This window comes from Ranitomeya variabilis, chromosome 3 (assembly GCF_051348905.1).
Source record: "Ranitomeya variabilis isolate aRanVar5 chromosome 3, aRanVar5.hap1, whole genome shotgun sequence".
In the NCBI taxonomy this organism is placed as follows: domain Eukaryota; kingdom Metazoa; phylum Chordata; class Amphibia; order Anura; family Dendrobatidae; genus Ranitomeya; species Ranitomeya variabilis.
In genome coordinates this window covers 750907214-750929328 of record NC_135234.1, presented here as the reverse complement: position 1 = coordinate 750929328, position 22115 = coordinate 750907214, and the positions used below count along the sequence as shown (strand labels likewise).

Sequence of the window (22115 nt, the reverse complement as noted above, 5' to 3'; positions counted from 1 at the left end):
CCTTGCAGCACTGTGGGGAAGCCGGGGAACCCTTTTACTGGTTGCTATGGGATTTTACATGGCCACTTTATCCTAGCAACGCCCTGGATACGGTTGGAAAAGGGGTTTATCTACCTTGGGGGCACCCTCACAGCACTGCGGGGAAGCCGGGGAACCCTTTTACTGGTTGCTATGGGATTTTACATGACCAATTTATCCTAGCAACGCCTTGTATACGCTTGGAAAAGGGGTTAATCTACCTTGGGGGCACCCTCACAGCACTGCGGGGTGGGTGGGGAACCCTTTTACTGGTTGCTATGGGATTTTACATGGCCATTCTATCCTAGCAACGCCTTGGATACGCTTAAAAAATGGGTTTATCTACCATGGGGGCACCCTCGCAGCACTGCGGGGAAGCCGGGGAACCCTTTTACTGAGGAAGGAAACAGCACAAAAATTCAAAAGCTGACTTAGGCCATAGTATACCCCCGGGGGATAAACTTTATACCAGGGGGTATAAAATAGTTTTTATAGTATTTCTCTAGGCCATAATGTTATCACTTCACTGTTTTTCTCACCCTATTGCTTATTTGTTGAAAAGTGTGCAGATCTGAACTGACAGTAGATGGCGCTGTCCTGTCAGTGCATAGTTAATGATAACTTGTTTTGTATGTTCTCTATGACACCTCTCTGCTCTCTATGACACCAAATCTTTTCCAATTTTGACAACCATGGAAGATCAATTGTATGACCAGCTTTTGAGATTCTACACTGCAACAGAACAAAGGTACCCTCAGTATACCTACGATCTACCTCCTGAGAAACGTGCAAATGCCAAGTCCCAGTTTAGACAAACAGCAAAGCCATATCGAGCCCAAGGAGGAATTGTTTATCATAGGGAAAAGGAGGTTCTTACTAAAAGTCGACTGCCAAATATCCTGAAGGCCTGTCATGACAACCCAATATCTGGGGGCCATTTTGGCAGAGATAAAACTTTAGCCAAAATCTCTGACCGGTTTTACTGGAAGGGAATGAAAAATGACGTTCACCAGTATGTGAAAGCCTGTCAAAAATGTTTTGTTATAAATCCCAAAATCACAAAGGAAGCTCCACCACTCAACAGTATATCAGTGCCTGGAAAAGTATGGAGCTTAGTTGGGATTGATATGATTGGCCCTCTTCAGGAAACATCAAATGGCAACAAATATATAGTTGCTGCCACTGATCATTTCTCCAAATGGACTGAAGCAACAGCTGTCCCAGATAAGAGTGCCAAGTCAGTGGCAAATTTTTTGTACTCCGTTATCTGTCGCCTTGGCTGTATGGAGACTCTGATTAGCGACCAGGGACGAGAGTTTGTAAACTCGATCATTGACAACCTGATGGAACATTTTCAAACAGATCACCGTATTTCATCTGCATACCACCCACAAACAAATGGCCAGCGGGAACGTGATAATCGGACACTTAAAGAAGCTCTTAGTAAGCTTGTCAATGACCAAGGAAACAACTGGGATCAATTCATCCCTGGTGTTCTGTTTGCCTATCACACATCTGTGCATGCTTCAACCAAGGTTACTCCATTTGAGGTCATGTATGGACGGAAGGCCAAGCTTCCCATGGACCTTAATCCCTCAAAAGATGATACGGTGGATCCCATGCCCATTTCAGATCATGCCACCCCTGATGTGCTAAATACACTGTCAAGCATTCTTAAAAAGCTGCACTCAGACGTCAGTACCAACATCCACTCTGCTCAAGAACACCAGAAGTGTGCCTTTGATCGCCGACACAAAAGCAACAAAGAAATCACTGCTGGTACCATAGTTTATATCAAGAATCAGCGCCGTATTCAACGCATAGGTTCAAAGATGGAACCACGCTGGATTGGACCTTATTTAGTTGTGGAATCCTTGACCAAGGGACGAGTAAAACTTAAGAACAACAAAACTGGCAAGATATTAAGCAACACATACCACACCAGCAACCTAAAGATTTACCAGGATAAAGAGGCTTCTCCACCATCCGATGATGATTATTCCAGTGACTCTGCCACACAGAAAAATAAGCAAACTAAGGCTTTCAACCTACTACCAAGTTCAAGAAGGAAGTATCTTAGCACCACTCTTGGCCTTACGTTTAGTAAGGTTGTATACTGTGGATGCAGACGAGACCTTGAACAACCACGGCGTACATATAAAACCAAAGGTGATGGAAACTGCTTCTTCCGGGCCATCAGCTACATCTTGACAGGAACAGAGGACAACCATTCCCTTCTCAGAGATAAAGTCATCCACCATATGAAAACTGACTTGACAAAAAAACTACAGGACTACTTGAACCAAAATGTGAATGAATATGTGAACATCTCTGGAATCTCTCGTGATGGAGTCTGGGCAACTGATGCAGAGATCATGACCACGGCGAATCTGTTGAGTTGCGACATAATAATCTACACAAACGTCGGTGACTCCATGGATTGGTTGACATATCCTGCAAGCTTCAATCTGCAGTCAACAACTGAACATGCACTGTATCTTGAAAATAAGCACGATCATTTCAATGTTGTTATCAGTGTTTAGCTTTAAACGTTAATTTGGTAGCAAGGACATGCTAGACTAAATGTCATAATACACAGAATGACTGTTGGGCGATTTGTTGCCCCAGATAATTGCATTGCATGATAAGTGACTTATAGCTAATGAGAAATTATTGCCCCCCCTCCCACCGCTAGGTGGTGCTGGCTCTGCTTCTACAAGCTCCAACGGCACTAGCCAGGTGCCGCTCTCCTCTATGGCGCCTGGCTGTGACGTCGGCGCATGGAGAGGCAGCGCCACCTAGCGGCAGGAGGGGGACCCCGTCTACCAGGAGACGGGCAGCGGCGGTTAGCGAGGGGGGGTAATCGGGCAGCCCCCCTAAGGTAACTATAAAATGGGGGGGTATTTGTAATGCATATGCATTACAAATACCCCCCTTTACAACTACTTTTGCCATGGGCAAAAGTTTTGTATAGTGGGAGGTACTCTTTAAGAATTGTCAGTTTGGTTTCTCAATAAAATGTTGAAGCATTAAGTAATTCTTGTGTATATCACTCAATGCAAATGATTTCATTGGGGTATAATATGAGCTGAGAGGTATAAATTGGGCTAGGCAACTTTAACCCCAGATTAGTTACATAATCTGGCCTGGAGGGGTATAGTTTGGCCTAGGCTATTTTACACCCCGGGGTATAGTTTGGCCTAGGCCAGTTTATGCCCGGGTATACTCTGGCATAGACCAAATTATACCCGGGGTTAATCTGGGACAGGGTTACTTTGGCCTGTTACACCGAGGAACCCTTTTACTGGTTGCTATGGGATTTTACATGACCACTTTATCCTAGCAATGCCTTGTATATGCTTGGAAAAGGGGTTTATCTACCTTGGGGGCACCCTGCTTGCTATAGGGTTTTACATGGTGTAAGTACCTTAGATTGATCATTTGAAATCGCTTAGCAACCAGGAAAAGAGTTCCCCAGCCTCCATGCAATGCTGCGACAGTGCCCCCAAGGTAGATAAGCCCCTTTTCCAAGCGTATCCAAGGCGTTGCTAGGATAAAGTGGCCATGTAAAATCCCATAGCAACCAGTAAAAGGGTTCCCCGGCTTCCCCGCAGTGCTGTGAGGGTGCCCCCAAGGTAGATAAACCCCTTTTCCAACCGTATCCAGGGCGTTGCTAGGATAAAGTGGCCATGTAAAATCCCATAGCAACCAGTAAAAGGGATCCCCACCCACCCCGCAGTGCTGTGAGGGTGCCCCCAAGGTAGATTAACCCCTTTTCCAAGCGTATACAAGGCGTTGCTAGGATAAATTGGTCATGTAAAATCCCATAGCAACCAGTAAAAGGGTTCCCCGGCTTCCCCGCAGTGCTGTGAGGGTGCCCCCAAGGTAGATAAACCCCTTTTCCAACCGTATCCAGGGCGTTGCTAGGATAAAGTGGCCATGTAAAATCCCATAGCAACCAGTAAAAGGGATCCCCACCCACCCCGCAGTGCTGTGAGGGTGCCCCCAAGGTAGATTAACCCCTTTTCCAAGCGTATACAAGGCGTTGCTAGGATAAATTGGTCATGTAAAATCCCATAGCAACCAGTAAAAGGGTTCCCCGGCTTCCCCGCAGTGCTGTGAGGGTGCCCCCAAGGTAGATAAACCCCTTTTCCAACCGTATCCAGGGCGTTGCTAGGATAAAGTGGCCATGTAAAATCCCATAGCAACCAGTAAAAGGGATCCCCACCCACCCCGCAGTGCTGTGAGGGTGCCCCCAAGGTAGATTAACCCCTTTTCCAAGCGTATACAAGGCGTTGCTAGGATAAATTGGTCATGTAAAATCCCATAGCAACCAGTAAAAGGGTTCCCCGGCTTCCCCGCAGTGCTGTGAGGGTGCCCCCAAGGTAGATAAACCCCTTTTCCAACCGTATCCAGGGCGTTGCTAGGATAAAGTGGCCATGTAAAATCCCATAGCAACCAGTAAAAGGCTATAGTCTGGCCTGAGGGTATAGTGTGGCCTGTTATAGTTTGGCCTAGGCTGTTTTACATCCTTAGGTATAGTTTGGCCTAGGCCAAAATATACCCAGGGTTAAATGTAGCCTAGGCCACTTTAACCCTGGGGGGTATAATGTGGCCTGGAGGGGTATAGTTTGGCCTAGGCTATTTTACACCCCGGGGTATAGTTTGGCCTAGGCCATTTTATGCCTGGGTATAGTTTGGCCTAGGCCAGTTTATACCCCGGGGTATACTCTGGCCTAGGCCAAATTATACCCGGGGTTAATCTGGGACGGGGTTACTTTGGCCTGTTACACCGGCTTTTCTGTGTTAAATTTGGCCTTAGGCCGTGGAGCGTAGATGGATTTTCTGTGAGAATAACCAGAAGGGCCGGAAGGCTTGGAGGCCTGAGAGACCGCAATGTTTTTTTTTGGAGGGGAAAGTTCTCTAGTGAAAGGTTACCCCGCTGTAGGAAAGCAGAGACGTAATCCCTCCAGGATAGCATTTTATTATTAATCAGCCCGGGCGTACAGGTCACAGGTATTTGCGTGCAGATGTGTGTTTTCCCTCCGTCTGACTTCGTGTAATATATTCTCTGGCCTGCGCTGCCACATTTCATTGGGTTGTTCTGTTCCTAAGACTGTAAAATGAAAACCTCGTGAATTGTCCATATACTTGTTTTCAGCGGTTGCAACTAAAACTCCCAGCATGCCTTGATAGCCCAATAACAACATGCACTTTACATTGGTATATTACTGAACATTATACAGCAGTTGGAAGATTATTAGTCATCTCGTAATTCGTTTTTACAGGCATTAGATATGTTAAAGTGGACCTGTGAATCATCATTAGTTTGGCTTTATTTTTACCTGGGATAAATGCTGCTGTTCTCCTGAATCTGACTTTGTTTTTTCCTTTTTTTCCTGCGCCTCTCCATTCCCAAAATATTCCCCTTCTTCCTTGTACACTCACCGGCCACTTTATTAGGTACACCATGCTAGTAACGGGTTGGACCCCCTTTTGCCTTCAGAACTGCCTCAATTCTTCGTGGCATAGATTCAACAAGGTGCTGGAAGCATTCCTCAGAGATTTTGGTCCATATTGACATGATGGCATCACACAGTTGCCGCAGATTTGTCGGCTGCACATCCCAAAGATGCTCCATACAAGGCAGGATGGATCCATGCTTTCATGTTGTTTACGCCAAATTCTGACCCTACCATCCGAATGTCGCAGCAGAAATCGAGACTCATCAGACCAAGCAACGTTTTTCCAATCTTCTACTGTCCAATTTCGATGAGCTTGTACAAATTGTAGCCTCAGTTTCCTGTTCTTAGCTGAAAGGAGTGGTACCCGGTGTGGTCTTCTGCTGCTGTAGCCCATCTGCCTCAAAGTTCGACGCACTGTGCGTTCAGAGATGCTCTTAGGCCTACCTTGGTTGTAACGGGTGGCGATTTGAGTCACTGTTGCCTTTCTATCAGCTCGAACCAGTCTGCCCATTCTCCTCTGACCTCTGGCATCAACAAGGCATTTCCGCCCACAGAACTGCCGCTCACTGGATTTTTTTTCTTTTTCGGACCATTCTCTGTAAACCCTAGAGATGGTTGTGCATGAAAATCCCAGTAGATCAGCAGTTTCTGAAATACTCAGACCAGCCCTTCTGGCACCAACAACCATGCCACGTTCAAAGGCACGCAAATCACCTTTCTTCCCCATACTGATGCTCGGTTTGAACTGCAGGAGATTGTCTTGACCATGTCTACATGCCTAAATGCACTGAGTTGCCGCCATGTGATTGGCTGATTAGAAATTAAGTGTTAACAAGAAGTTGGACAGGTGTACCTAATAAAGTGGCCAGTGAGTGTATATATGAAGATCTTTTTGTAGATCTGAAGCCTCTGTCACTCCCGCTCTTTTCCCTGCCTCCTGCTTGACTGACTGACTGCTCCTTTGCCTGAAGTCACACAAAATAGAAGCTGTCAGTCAAGCAGGAGGCGACAGCACTGGGCGGGGAATAGAGCTGGAGCGACAGAAGCTTCATATCTACCATAGTCATTTGCATACTAAATGAAAAGCTAATTTCAGTAACGAAGGAACAGACCTGTCATGTAAAGGTTTTGCTGGGCTCTGAAATAGCTACATGCGCATATAAATAGTTTAGGGTTTGGGGGAGATTCACTTTAAAGCCAAGCGGGCATGGTCCTTAACTTCTGTGTGAATGTCTTTTTGAGGACTGCGCCCAGTTTTCTCACAAGTCTATAGGGAAAAGGGGGTATAAACATATATAGATAAACAAAAAATGTGTATGAGACTGAAATCAAAATGAAAGGGTTCTTAGACTTCAGCAAAATTTTATTCAGTGGCTGCAGTTAAAACCAGGGAGGCCCCAGTTTGAGCAGAAAGGAACCAAAGAGGTCCAAGATTTTAGCACAAAAGAACCTAAGAGGTCCAAGATTTTAGCAGGATGGGACCAAAGAGATCCAAGATTTTAGCAGAAAAAGACCAAAGAGGTCCAAGATTTTAGCAGTAAGTAACAAAAAGGTCCAAGATTTTAACAGAAAGGAACCTAAAAAGTCCAAGATTTTAGCATAAAGGAATCAATGAAGTCCAAGATTTTAACAGCAAGGAACCAAAGAGGTCCAACATTTTAGCAGAAAGGAAAGAAATTGGTCCAAGATTTTAGCAGAAAGGAACCAAAAAAGTCCGAAATTTTAGCAGAAAGGAAACAAATTGGTCAAAGATTTTAGCAGAAAGGAACCAAAAGCTCCAAGATTTTAGCAGAAAGGAACCAATGAGGTCCCAGATTTTAGCAAAAAGGAACCAATGAGGTCCAAGATTTTAGCAGAAAAGAACCTAAGAGGTCCAAGATTTTAGCAGAATAACACCAAAGAGGTCCAAGATTTTAGCAGCAAGGAACCAAAGAGGTCTAAGATTTTAGCAGAAAGGAACCAAAAGGTCCAAGATTTTAGCAGAAAGGGACCAAAGAGGTCCAAGATTTTAGCAGAAAGCGACCAAAGAGGTCAAAGACTTTAGCAGTAAGTAACCAAAAGGTCAATGATTTTAACAGAAAGGAACCTAAGAAGTCCAAGATTGTAGCATAAAGGAACCAAAGAGGTCCAAGATTTTAGCAGAAAGGAACCAAAAGGTCCAAGATTTTAGCAGAAAGGAACCAATGAGGTCTAAGATTTTAGCAGAAAGGAACCAAAAGGTCCAAGATTTTAGCAGAAAAGAACAAACCGGTCCAAGATTTTAGCAGAAAGGAACCAAAGAGGTCCAAGATTTTAGCAAAAGGAACCAAAAGGTCCAAGATTTTAGCAGAAAGGAGCCAATGAGGTCCAAGATTTTAGCTGAAAGGAACCAATGAGGTCCAAGATTTTAGCACTAAGTAACAAAAAGGTCCAAGATTTTAACAGAAAGGAACCAAAGAGGTCCAAAATTTTAGCAGCAAGGAACCAAAAAGGTCCAAAATTTTATCAGAAAAGAAAGAAATTGGTCCAAGATTTTAGCAGAAAAGGACCAAAGAGGTTGGAAATTTTAGCACAAAGGGACCAAAGAGGTCTAAGGTTTTAGCAGAAAGGAACCAAAATGGTCCAAGATTTTAGCAGAAAGGAACCAATAAGGTCCAAGATTTTAGCAGAAAGGAACCAAAGAGGTCCAAGACTTTAGCAGTAAGTAACCAAAAGGTCCAAGATTTTAGCAGAAAGGAACCTAATAATCCAAGATTTTAGCAGAAAGGAACCAATGAGGTCCAAGATTTTAGCAGAAAAGAACCAAATGGTCCAAGATTTTAGCATAAAGGAACCAAAGAGGTCCAAGATTTTAGCAGAAAGGAACCAAAGCTGACCAAGAATTCAGCAGCAAGGAGCCAAAGCGGTCCAAGATTTTAGCAGAAAGGAACCAGAGGTCCAAGATTTTAGCAGAAAGGAACCAAAAGGTCCAAAATTTTAGCATAAAGGAACCAATGAGGTCTGTCATGGTTCTCAATGGCAAGAGAACATAGTAAAGCATACAAAAAGGACTAGCTCTTGGAAGATGGGAACTAGAGCTGACTGTGAGCTAAACCTACCGCACAACTAACAGTGGCCGGGTAGCGTGCCTACGTTTTATCCCTAGACGCCCAGCGCCAGCCGGAGAACTGACTGACCCTAGCAGAGGAAAATACAGACCTGGCTTACCTCTAGAGAAATTTTCCCCAAAAGGCAGACAGTAGCCCCCACATATATTGTCGGTGATTTCAGAGGAAATTGACATACGAAGTATGAAGATAGGTTTAGCAAATTGAGGTCCGCTTACTAGATAGTAGGAAGACAGAAAAGGGAACTTCACAGTCAGCTGAAAACCCCTTTCAAAACACCATCCTGAAATTACTTTAAGACTCTAATATCAACTCATGACACCAGAGTGGCAATTTCAGCTCACAAGAGCTTCCAGCCTCAGAAATAATCAATCACAGAGTACTGGAACAAAAATGCAAAACAAACTTAGGACTACAAGTCCAACTTAGCTGATAGTAGTCTAGGAGCAGGAACATGCAACAGAAAGGCTTCTGGTAACATTGTTGGCCGGCATAGAAATGACTGAGGAGCAAGGTTAAATAGAAAACTCCCACATCCTGATGGAAACAGGTGAACAGAGGAGATGAAGCACACAAGTGCAGTACCACCAGAAACCACCGGGGGAGCCCAGAAACCAAATTCACAACAGAGGTCCAAGATTTTAGCAGAAAGGAACCAAAAGGTCCAAAATTTTAGCAGAAAGGAACCAAAAGGTCCAAGATTTTAGCAAAAAGGAACCAATGAGGTCCAAGATTTTAGCAGAAAGGAACCAGTGAGGTCCAAGATTTTAGCAGCAAGGAACCAAAGAGGTCTAAGATTTTAGCAGAAAGGAAACAAATTGGTCAAACATTTTAGCAGAAAGGAACCAAAGAGGTCCAAGATTTAAGCAGAAAGGGATCAAAGAGGTTTAAGATTTTAGCAGAAAGGGACCAAAGAGGTCTAAGATTTTAGCAGAAAGGAAAAAAATTGGTCAAAGATTTTAGCAGAAAGGAACCAAAGAGGTCCAAGATTTTAGCAGAAAGGGACAAAAGAGGTCAAAGACTTTAGCATTAAGTAACCAAAAGGTCAATGATTTTAACAGAAAGGAACCTAAGAAGTCCAAGATTGTAGCATGAAGGAACCAAAGAGGTCCAAGATTTTAGCAGAAAGGAACCAAAAGGTCCAAGATTTTAGCAGAAAGGAACCAATGAGGTCCAAGATTTTAGCAGAATAGAACCAATGAGGTCCAAGATTTTAGCAGAAAGGAACCAAAAGGTCCAAGATTTTAGCAGAAAAGAACAAAGCGGTCCAAAATTTTAGCAGAAAGGAACCAAAGAGGTCCAAGATTTTAGCAGAAAGGAACCAAAAGGTCCAAGATTTTAGCAGAAAGGAACCAATGAGGTCCAAGATTTTAGCAGAAAGGAACCAAAAGGTCCAAGATTTTAGCAGAATAGAACAAAGCGGTCCAAGATTTTAGCAGAAAGGAACCAATGAGGTCCAAGATTTTAGCAGAAAGGAACCAATGAGGTCCAAGATTTTAGCAGAAAGAGACCAAAGAGGTCCAAGATTTTAGTAGTAAGTAACCAAAAGGTCCAATATTTTAGCAGAAAGAAACTTAATAGATCCAAGAAATCGTGTCTTCATCAAGTGCTGAGAGAGAAGCTGTAGCCTAATGTTAGTGATACTTCATACACTGCCCATAGCCAATCACAGAGCAACGAAGCTTTGTTATTAAAGTAACCATACTGTGGGAGAATTACGAGAGTTATCCCACCTTCCAAGAATATTTTACAAAAAGAAATAGGCACTGTAAATACATTATCTTTTACGGATTCTCAGTTACATCCTGTATTATACCCCAGAGCTGTGCTCACTATTTTGCTGGTGGAGTCACTGTGTACATACATTACATTACTGATCCTGAGTTACATCCTGTATTATACCCCAGAGCTGTGCTCACTATTTTGCTGGTGGAGTCACTGTGTACATACATTACATTACTGATCCTGAGTTACATCCTGTATTATACCCCAGAGCTGCACTCACTATTCTGCTGGTGCAGTCACTGTGTACATACATTACATTACTGATCCTGAGTTACATCCTGTATTATACCCCAGAGCTGCACTCACTATTCTGCTGGTGGAGTCACTGTGTACATACATTACGTTACTGATCATGAGTTACCTCCTGTATTATACCCCACAGCTGTACTCACTATTCTGCTGGTGCAGTCACTGTGTACATACATTACATTACTGATCCTGAGTTACATCCTGTATTATACCCCAGAGCTGCACTCACTATTCTGCTGGTGCAGTCACTGTGTACATACATTACATTACTGATCCTGAGTTACATCCTGTATTATACTCCAGAGCTGCACTCACTATTCTGCTGGTGCAGTCACTGTGTACATACATTACATTACTGATCCTGAGTTACATCCTGTATTATACCCCAGAGCTGCAGTCACTATTCTGCTGGTGCAGTCACTGTGCACATACATTACATTACTGATCCTGAGTTACATCCTGTATTATATACCAGAGCTGCACTCACTATTCTGCTGGTGCAGTCACTGTGTACATACATTACATTACTGATCATGAGTTACATCCTGTATTATACCCCAGAGCTGCACTCACTATTCTGCTGGTGCAGTCACTGTGTACATTCATTACATTACTGATCCTGAGTTACATCCTGTATTATACCCCAGAGCTGCAGTCACTATTCTGCTGGTGCAGTCACTGTGCACATACATTACATTACTGATCCTGAGTTACATCCTGTATTATATACCAGAGCTGCACTCACTATTCTGCTGGTGCAGTCACTGTGTACATACATTACATTACTGATCATGAGTTACATCCTGTATTATACCCCAGAGCTGCACTCACTATTCTGCTGGTGCAGTCACTGTGCACATACATTACATTACTGATCCTGAGTTACATCCTGTATTATATACCAGAGCTGCACTCCCTATTCTGCTGGTGCAGTCACTGTGCACATACATTACATTACTGATCCTGAGTTACATCCTGTAAGTTGTGCCGTTGGAGGAGACTTATCCCTTCTGTTTAGTGTTATGTGTCAGATCTCGCAGGCACTGAATGCCTTGGCTCATGTGAGCAGTTCTTAAACTATTTCAGATATGCTTATTAGTTCCTGTAATCAGGATAAAGACCTTTTCAAGTGCAGACCTTGAAATTAGGCACATAAAACACAAGTAATGTCAGTGAAATAACACGACTCCCCGAGAACCGGCTGGAACGAGATTTCTCTCCAATGAATATGAATGCCCTCGCTCATTTATCACAATTCTGCCTCCAATATGCAGCATTCCTGGATCACCGCACATCCTCCAACTTTAATTGAGGCATAATTGACTTAAAAATATTTATTCAGCTTGGAGTGGAACCAGTGTAGAGTTTAGTGTTGGGCCATGTTACATCATTCTTACTTTACATCGATGGGGCACTGTTTTACCTTGTGACACCTGCCAAGCTGCTCTAGGAAACGTATACGCCCTCCAATGATCCTTGGGAAAAAAGGTATGCAAATTAGCTCTACTCCTGGAAGAAGAAAGCTTTCTGTCTATTGCAGGTATCTACCCTATAACTAGTCTTGCCAAACTAAAGCCCTTTCCAAGAGGAAAAGACACCCATCTGTAGACAGCTGTTTCGGAGCTCCTGCTCCTCACTAGTGCAGAGCAAGATAGTGTATTGATGAAGGTGTAGACCATATGGTTTTACCTTTTGGGGACATTTTAGTAAACGTCCTCCAAGAGGAATAAACTGGCTCTCCTAAAAGTCAATAAGAAAGAAAGCTGTTTCATACTTATTGCCCCTCATTAGTGCAGGGCACGGTACTGCATTGAAGGCGTTTTATAGGATATTGTTTCTCCTTGCGAATACCTTCAATTACAGGAAGACTTAGGCCAGACATGGCTTCTTGGAAAAAAAGATATGCAAAATACCATAGGTCTCGTCCAAGAGGAGCAAAGTGGTTCTCCGAAGCTACTTATTAGAGATAGCTAACCTATAAGTCAATATCTTCCCGGAATCTGATGACATCATTAGCTTTCTTCCTCTTGGAGCAGAAGTAATATGCACACCACTTTCCATCTGTCTTGTTGGAGACTCTGTAGACCAGAGAGCGTGCTGTAGATCGGCCCCCTTGTAAAATTTAAAGGGATAGTCTTCTATTCGAAAATGTCAAGTATTGGAACGAAGCTGGTAAATTGCGGTGCTGGTGCTGTAATTCCAATAAAATCCAGAGACAGTGAGCAGTTACCTTTCAACCTTTTATTCTTTGGATAACACCATTTTGCGCTTGTATTGTCCCTCTATCTTTCTTCTGTTAAAAAATAGTGGACTTAAAAAAAGCATGGCCACCCTTGTTTTATAATCTATCTCTTGTTGGAGGATGAGATCCTATTGTATGAAATTGGACTATAAAAAATAGTTCTTCATTTTGACATTAACCACTAGTCAAGTTGTTGTGCTTTTCGTAGATATTCCCTCTGACAATAAACTGCTTGAACTACAAATATCAGCTGTACGCTGTGTGTGAACCTCTAGGTAAAGCCGGTTTCACATGTCTGACATTCACGATCTGAGTATGGACCTCAGTGTCCAAACCAGTAGAAAGTCTCCTGACATGAGCTGGTAGAGAGTCTCCTGACCTGAGCCTTTAAAGATTCTCCTGACCTCCCGAGCCTTTAAAAAGTCTCCTGACCTCCTGAGCCTTTAAAGAGTCTCCTGACCTGAGCCTTTAAAGAGTCTCCTGACCTGAGCCTTCAAAGTGTCTCCTGGCCTGAGCCCGGGGAGAGTCTCCTGACCTGAGCCAGGGGAGAGTCTCCAGACCTGAACCAGGGGAGAGTCTCCTGCCCTGAGCCTTTAATGAGTCTCCTGACCTGAGCCTTTAAAGAGTCTCCTGACCTTCCGAGCCTTTAAAAAGTCTCCTGACCTCCTGAGCCTTTAAAGAGTCTCCTGACCTGAGCCTTTAAAGAGTCTCCTGACCTGAGCCTTCAAAGTGTCTCCTGGCCTGAGCCCGGGGAGAGTCTACTGGCCTGAGCCCGGGGAGAGTCTCCTGCCCTGAGCCTTTAATGAGTCTCCTGACCTGAGCCTTTAAAGAGTCTCCTGACCTTCCGAGCCTTTAAAAAGTCTCCTGACCTCCTGAGCCTTTAAAGAGTCTCCTGACCTGAGCCTTTAAAGAGTCTCCTGACCTGAGCCTTCAAAGTGTCTCCTGGCCTGAGCCCGGGGAGAGTCTACTGGCCTGAGCCCGGGGAGAGTCTCCTGACCTGAACCAGGGGAGAGTCTCCTGCCCTGAGCCTTTAATGAGTCTCCTGACCTGAGCCTTTAAAGAGTCTCCTGACCTTCCGAGCCTTTAAAAAGTCTCCTGACCTCCTGAGCCTTTAAAGAGTCTCCTGACCTGAGCCTTTAAAGAGTCTCCTGACCTGAGCCGGGGGAGAGTCTCCTGACCTGAGCCGGGGGAGAGTCTCCAGACCTGAGCCGGGGGAGAGTCTCCTGACCTGAGCCAGGGGAGAGTCTCCTGACCTGGGTCGGGGGAGATTCTCCTGACCAGAGTTGGTAGAGAGTTTCCATCCCTGAGTCGGTTACCTTAGCCAGTAATTTGACAATAAGTGTTTATTTCCCCTATAGCGCCACCAGTGGTGAAATGAAGTATTATACATTTACCATTGAAATCTTGGCTGCTGCTGTTCTTCCAGAGAAAAACGCTCTTTGTAGCCTTTGTAGCTGCTCTGGCAAATAGATGAGGATCATCGCAAGCCCAACTGACCTTCTGTATAGCCCATATTTCCCTAATAGGATATTTAAAACATGGATTTCCATACCAGATCCACCCTTTTAAATGAGATCAAATTTATGTTTATGTTTAATTTAAAAAGTAATAATTTTTGGACGCGGTGCAAATTCTAATATATTTTCTCATTATGCTAAAATGTACAGTGCTCGCTGTATAAATATTCAGACGTCTGTTCCCATATTTGTGTGGGAAATTGTCCCCACCAATTTCTAATGTTATTTTTGGCCAATGTCGTTTCTGTGACATCTGCTCTGGCATATGGGTTTTTTGGATTGCCTTCACAAGTTCTGTACCGTTCATTCATAGTATGGACGAATTTAATAGGCATTTATTAAATTTGGCATTATTCGATACTAATGATTGGGGTAAATGGAAATAAAATGCGTAAGGGAGAAGAAAGGCTATTTTTTTAGGATCAGGTAGATAGATCTCAGTTTAAGGGTGCAGTCAGACGAACGTATTACTCGTGTGAGGATCGCATCGGACTGGCCGATGACAGCTGCATAGAAATACAGGCCATCACGCTCAAGTCAGGAGAGCCGATGGCCAGTCCGAGGATTGTGATGCGTTCCCTGTCCGAGTTGCAGGGCGAGTCCAAAGGCACTGTGCTGTGCACTTTTTCTACAGCAAATCAGAAGAAATTTGCTAATTTAAAAAAAAGGAAATTAAAATCTTTAGTTAGAATTCACACTTCATTACCTCCATAATTTGCTAGTAAAATTTGTCCTTTTTCATAACCGATAACGGACAAAATCCTCAATAAATTTGTGCTCAGAATTCACATACTTTAAATAAAAAAAATTGACGTGCAGGTCAGTTTCCACACAGAGAAAGTCCACAGCTTCATCTTACAGAGTTCTTAACCTCAGGCTGAGGGCCTCTCAGACGAAAGCTTGCCTGCCATATAAGATAGTTGGAAGCATGCATGGTATTTCTTTGGAGGCAGTATCAGTTTTAAGACTCCTTTGACACCACCTAACTTGAGGAACGCAATGTCGGGTTGTGTTCATATGCAACCTGCCTGTTTACAGCTTCTTTCCTGGGAGGCGCGGAGAGCTGTTGAGTTGTCAACATAACCGTGTGGTCAGCCATCAATCATGTATATGTCCAGACAGCGATTAAAATGTTTCGAGGCTAGGTAGAAGACCTGCCTGAAATAGAACAACCTCCATGGTCTCGAATTTCACAACCATGAAATGGTGGAATTATTTATTTCTATGAATGTGGGATGTGAGATTGGAGTTGAGTAACCCTATCATCCTAAAAATGTGAATGCTAATTTCTCCAATTATGGCCAAACTGATCAATCACAAAATATGGAGTGTCCCGAATTTTTCCCACCGTAAATGATCGGTAGAAGAAGAAAGAAAGGGCATGACAAAAGTCAACATTCCCAGTCCTTTGTTCTTACAGTAGATATGCCACCAGAGGATGTGTCCATCAGCATCTTCTCGGTTTTAACACGATCATGTTAGCCTGGATGTATATTGCAGGCACTGGTGATTTAACCCTTGAGATCAGGTTGGTATTAGTGCATGATGACATAGGTAAACATGGGGGAAAGTTAACATAGATGCACCATTGATTTTAAAGGTTCCCTCCGTAAATTTCCCAAAACTTCTATAGCAAGCAAACCATTACCGACCCACCACCATGGAAGGTATTGTGGTCTTTAATTTTCTGGACAATGTAAATATTCCTAAAAATATATTCAGTATATAACCCCCATAAAGAATATATAGTGCTGTTCTCATTGTTTCCAGATAATAACACAATAGGTAAGAAGGGCTGGTTGTGAGAGTCAGCAGTCTATAGAGAGTTGCCTGGGACATCCGATGCTTCGCTCTATCCATCTCCTGGTTACAATGACAATGATGGCTTTATTATTGAGGGTTCAAAAGTTCTGCTCTCACAGATCGCCATCACATCTCTGATTTCCTTTTTCTTTTTTGTACAAAACGTGAACTTTCCTCATCACTGTAATGATACTGAAAATGACCGTGTTGTGGAAATGTTAAACTATCGCGCTAAGGATTTGTAATAGTAGACACAAGTAATTACCCCATCCGAAAATATGTACGATATATAGAGAAGAATTACAGCTTATTGCAAAAAAATACACATGCTCATTAAATAAATGGCTAACCGGTTGGGTTTTTTTGCCATACAAGACCATTCAACATCTACATGGAGATGTTTTTGGGTCTGTTTTGAAGTCCTTGGAAGTTCAGTGCTACAGTATCTCATGTGTATCCCATGTTCCATTGTATGTTGTCTTTTATGGCACCATATTATGGGATTATTCTCCCATAAAACAAGGCTTCTTGGTGCGAAGAATCCCTTAAACAATACCTGTGGTTTACACTAATTTTGACATGTCGGAGATTTTATTCGAAAAAAAATGCTGCTGGATAAAAGAGCGCAATAGGGTCTTATCTGAGATACAATTGATTAGATAGATCAGATTCTACTCACCAATTTAAGCCGAAGGAAAGGCTCATAGATATATCCTGCTGCAGCAGATCCACCGGTCCACGTGTGACCAACAGAGGTAAAAAAAAAGGGGGTAAAATGTGGATTTAAACTGCGCTGCTGAATGATTCAAGGTCCAAATGTGTAGCCATTAGGTCATGGATTTATTAAACGCGTTTCAAAGTACAAGACTTCATCAGGACACCACAATATCGAGATTTTATTCGGAAAGAGTCCAGTTGCCAAGACCTCCATCGATTACTAAATCAAAGGGACAGAAGCCCTTAGCTTGAGCACTGTTCCTCTTTGGCTTTGATTGACTTTGGCTTGCCCAGTTCTTCTCTTATTACTCAAACAAGGGGTGTATGGATTTATAGAAAGGATTGAGTCATTACACACTGCATGCTTCTTTTGGGGCTTATGGACATCCTACGGGGCTGTCTTCTACTTTGGCCAGCCTTTTGTGGACTATTTAGCCATCCATTTTTGCATGCGCGAGATAAATGGTTCTAGGTTCTTCTGTGATTTTATTTACAGTTTGATCAGAGTTTCATAAGTGTTATTTATCCGAACTTCATCCGAGTTTGTTCTGAGTTTCATTAGTTTTTCTCTGATGAGGTGTAAAAAAGAAAATGTTTCTCCACCTTCTTCTGTCTAGCAGTCTGTGAAAAATGGACAGCACTTGGACAGCTGTCAAATTTTTTTCAGACTCATAGACTTGCGGTGGCAACACTTTGATCAATATCAGACATGGCCCCACAATTTTGCATGGACCACTTGGTCCGTAAAATAAAATCATAAGTGTGAACAGTCCCACAGACAGGTGCGAGTTCGATCTGTGAGAATCAAGGATAGAAATCATACAGAAAAAAAAGACATGTGAATGAGCCTATAGAGTCAAAATGGAACATCGAATGACTTAGAGCGGTTCCCAGTTTAGCAGAAAAGATCCATCCATGCATTATATGGTCAGCCATTTACTTGAATAACTGTATGTTGGAAATTCTTAGACATAAAGTCCGTAGATAGGTCTTCTTGACCAGAGACCGTGATTTATTCAGACATGCAACGGAGCAGATCTTGACCATACTACAATGTTAGACCAGATGCGACTTTTCAATGGTGGATACATCCGATTAATGAAACCCATGGTATTGGATGATCTCCAGGTAGATTTATTTTTAAAAAAGGGGTCATTTTCATCTTCAAAACAATTAGGTCAGGTCCTGACCCATAGTGTCAAGTCTCCATAATTCTTACTAGTTGTAGTGTGAGGTGCATACCTAACTATTTAATTGGTGAGACAGAGGAAGACTTTTTGTAACCTCATCAAGATAATTTTACAAAATTGTTCCGTAGCTCATCATGTCTTTCCATTCCATCTCTCATTGAGAGGATTGATTTCCCTCTTAATTCGTAGATATTTTTTAAAATTTGCTTATTTCTCCACTTTCCATTCGAGGATATGAAAACACCTGCCTAAGGAGCGTCCAGTCTTTACTCCGAGAGGAGACGATATCTTTTAGCTTTCCTTGTGCAGTCTGTTTGTTTCTGTTGGAATTACAACACAGTGTTTCTTTTTCCCATTTGAGTTTATCTGTACTAAAATATTTTCCAAATATTGTCTTGGAAGTATTCACCACCACTCCCGTCTCGAATTCCCTGGCCCCGCTCCCAGGACATACACTAAAACAAGAATATAAGATTCTGAGTTCCGAATAAAACCAAATTGTAAAGTTGGCTCCATGTCCATCGTGTTGATTGCATCACCTGATGGGACCGTTACATTGAACCTTTCTCCCCAATATGGCTAGATATTGTTATTAGACTTGGCATGACTGTGTTAGAAACTGAAGGTTTTGTTTTTCTGAAGTTCAGATGAGCAACAAAATGACCCAAACACGAGATGTGAGATGATATCATTTCATCCAGATGTGAGATGTTCATCTATTGATAGAGAACGTTTCTCTTCTGGTTGCCAGTAAAGCACTTCAGTCTCTTTTATTCCCATCGCAAACTTTTCACGGTAATTACATGTCGTTTTGGAAACATCCTTCTAGTTGGCCGCCCTTTCCCAGAACCGTAGCAGCCTCTTGACATCTTTGACTTTCTCTTGATAACATTTCTACGTCTTGCTGGACAACTTGGTGGCTTAGCCATTAGATCTGCTGTCACGGAGACTTATGCTGTGGATTGAAAGCAGATCCGTCATCAGATTTCACAATACAAACTGTATACTTTGGAAAATAAGTCTCCTAGATCTGTTGAGGCTGGTGTATTTACTTAAAAAATAAAAAAACGTGTCAGAATGAACGGTTGTGTGACCCTGGAATGAAGATGAGCATTTTATGAGTTTAGCTGGAACTTGACTCTTATAAACATATTTTATTCACAAGAGAAAGTAGAACACAGATCAGAAGGTGAACGTTAGACATTTTTCCATTTTATTTGAAAAAAACTAACTCAGGAAATGAAGGCAGCGACAAATTAGTATGTGTTTTACAAATTGTCTTGCTCATGATTAAGCGAGCTTAGTCTCCAGAAACGCGTTGAGATTCTTACCCATATGGTTTGTGCTGAAGTTTGTATCCTCCATGTTTAAGTTTGTGAATAAAGATAACTTTTTTTCACGGATTCGGTGAAGCTGGACATTTTCTTTTCTTGCTGAAATAGGCAAGGCCTTCTGTGAAATAGACATTGTCTGGTTGGGACTGTGTGTGTTCACAGACAATGATTTCTGGAATTATTCGTGAGCCCATGCAGTGACTCATGCCTGTTTACAATGTAACTAGGCCTAACGGCCGGTTGATCACGAGCATCCATTTTTGTCTCTTGGGCACATGGATTTATTTAAAATCTTTATATGACATTATGTACTGTAGACAGTGGGATATTCAAAGTCTTTGCAGTTTTATGTTGAGGAACATTTTTCTGAAATTCTTCCACAATTTTTAGATGCAGTTGGTGGACCTCCGACCATCTTCACTTCTGGGAGACTCTGCCTCTCTAACTTTTTTTTTTTTTTTTTGCACAGATATGTGAATGAGTTGCAAAATTGCCCCTCCAGCTATTTTTCCATTACTACCACTTACTTTTAAAGCCTTTTTGCTAACCCTGCCCCGACTTTTTTTTTAGATGCGTTGCTTCCATCAGTTTTTATATGAGTTACATTTTTTAAAATATCCAACGTTCAGCGTGAGATCTGTGCTCTATGTTCTGTTGTGTAAAAAAATATGGCTGTAAGAGATTTACAAATAATTGTATTCTTGTTTTCTTTACGTTTTACACAGCGTCCAAACTTTTCGGGGGAATTGGGGTTGTAATATAAGCAGCTCGTATTGTGAAATCTGGTGACCGATCCACTGAAAAGCCATTAATGACAATATCTGGATGATGTTTGTATCTCCTCCGACTCGTACTGCCTGTAGAAGTATTACAGGTCTTTTGTTTCCCTAAACATATACTTATGATAATCTATGAAATTGATGGTTTTTGTACTGACTTTTAGATGATTTTACAGTAACTAAAGTACGGTATGTGGTTTTCTTCAAGTTGTACATAGTGATTATGGTGTTGTATGATTATGGCATAATGTTCTCTTAATCGGGTAGATTACATGTAACAGGAAAATATGGATTTGTTTTGTTTTTAAGTCGTTTATTTTTCTTGACGGCTTATCTAGATCTTGGTGTTACTTGTGATGATTCCCCCTACTGTTTTTCTTTTTTTTTGTTTGTACTTTCTCTTGGAACGTCCTCCTTATGTCCAGTGCTGGTGAGAAGAAGCAGCTTCTACTACTAATTTTTATTATCTGGCTGTACAGTAGCAGTAAATACTGTGCTACGGTGTTCGTATCCAAGAAGGTCCACAGGGTGGGACTAAGCTATTGAGCATGTGTGACCACCGGCAGTGGACGTTATGAGATGGAATAAAATTTACTCAAGAGGACACTATAACGTGTGTAACAAAAAAAAAAAGTTCTCATACTTTGCACTGATGAGTGGGCAATACCCTGGAACACTGTCTCTGAAAATTGAGATTCTGATTTGGCTTTTATCCCAAGTCATATTGCAAGGCTTGTTAAAGGGTACATAGTAACTTGTAGCATTGCGGCTTCCAACAGGTGGCGGTATAGATTTCAAGTCCTCTTCGTCTCTGAAGAGGCAGTTTGCATATTTAATTTCCCAGAAGAGCACTGAATGTCGAATAGGCCTCCTTACCTTGGCTTGCCAGATCCGGTATGTCACACTCCACAAGGAGTTAGACAAAAAATACCTGCACTCCAGCGCACTTTATAACCAGTTCATGACCCGGATTAGTTTCCCGTAGTATGGTCAATCACTATTTTTTTTTTTTTTTTAGTTTGAAAGCATCAATGTTTATCTCATTAATTTATTACAATTGTTTTGGTCTTTTTTTCCATTTTACTTTTACACCATTTTAATTTCTTTTGTTAAAAACATTTTAAAAATGTAGAAAAATTTGGTAAAATTATGTCAAGTCTCTTTTTCTTTGTACATTATTTTTTATTATTTTAAAAGCCAGACACTCTAGTAATATTTATTTATCGCTTGTGTTCCTGTTTATTGTTATTTTTGTGCAGTTTTGGGTTGCTCTGGGGCAGGACTACAGCTGTTGCAGAGGCGTAGCTAGGGTTTTCGTTCAGGGTGGGTGAAACTTCTCAGTGGGCCCCTAACCAGGTAACCTTGATTACAACTGGGTGACGCACCCTAATAGTGGAGGAGAACCTCAGCAGATGACAATGCTATTAATGAAAATAATCTCTATATAAAGACCAACATGGATATTAACGCCATATGGTCAGTGGTAAATTACCAGCCCTACAAAACATATAAGAGATCACAGCACAGTTACAGATAGTGACTTACCGCTGACGTTCTTTATGATGGAATCATTCACTTTCCCGTCTTTTCCATCTAGCCCAGACCGACATGACAACTTCTTCCAGCCAGGACTCAGCTGCAGAAAATACAACAAAGACACATTTCACTTCTCACATTCCAGCCATCACCATCTATTCCCAACCTGCACAAACTCCTCATCCTGCTGATACCCCAATACTGAGCCGCTGCTGCCGTATGTGTCCCTATTACTGCTCCTGATACCCCAATACTGAGCCGCTGCTGCCGTATGTGTCCCTATTACTGCCCCTGATATCCCAATGCTGAGCCGCTGCTGCCGTATGTGTCCCTATTACTGCACCTGATACCCCAATACTGAGCCGCTGCTGCCGTATGTGTCCCTATTACTGCA

General features: G+C 42.3%; 1 protein-coding gene across 1 annotated transcript in view; it reads left to right on the top strand.

Annotated features, from left to right (window-relative positions):
- The window catches only part of TMEM135 (transmembrane protein 135), a 369074-nt gene that overhangs the window by 219519 nt on the left and 127440 nt on the right, over positions 1-22115 (top strand). The window lies entirely within an intron of this gene.